This window comes from Terrapene carolina, unplaced genomic scaffold, assembly GCF_002925995.2.
Source record: "Terrapene carolina triunguis isolate 2854851 unplaced genomic scaffold, T_m_triunguis-2.0 Scaffold96, whole genome shotgun sequence".
Lineage (NCBI taxonomy): Eukaryota > Metazoa > Chordata > Testudines > Emydidae > Terrapene > Terrapene triunguis.
The window spans coordinates 23,151,957-23,152,497 of NW_020664447.1; positions in this window are offsets into that span (position 1 = coordinate 23,151,957).

Sequence of the window (541 nt, forward strand, 5' to 3'; positions counted from 1 at the left end):
ATGATGCTTTAATCAGATCCTACAGGGAGTAAACTCCTCTGTCCCACAGTCCGTTTGCAACGTGCTGTTTGATCAGGTGCTAAGTATTGTCGTTTTCAGATGATTGCTTTTCTGAGTGGTGTAAGGAGTTTCCATCAGGAACAATCTTGCTGTACTTTTTCATGACTGGTTTCAGAGTAGCAGCCGTGTTAGTCTGTATCCGCAAAAAGAACAGGAGTACTTGTGGCACCTTAGAGACTAACAAATTTATTAGAGCATAAGCTTTCGTGGGCTACAACCCACTTCTTCGGATGCATATAGAGTGCTCTCTGTATGTGTGTATATATATCTCCTCAATGTTTCACTCTATATGCATCCGAAGAAGTGGGTTGTAGCCCACGAAAGCTTATGCTCTAATAAATTTGTTAGCCTCTAAGGTGCCACAAGTACTCCTGTTCTTTTTTCATGACTGAAGCTCAAAGGCAAAATGAAGCTGCTAAAATCATCTTCCTTGCCCGTTAAACTGACCACAGCACCTCACTCTTTAAATCTTTCCACTGGC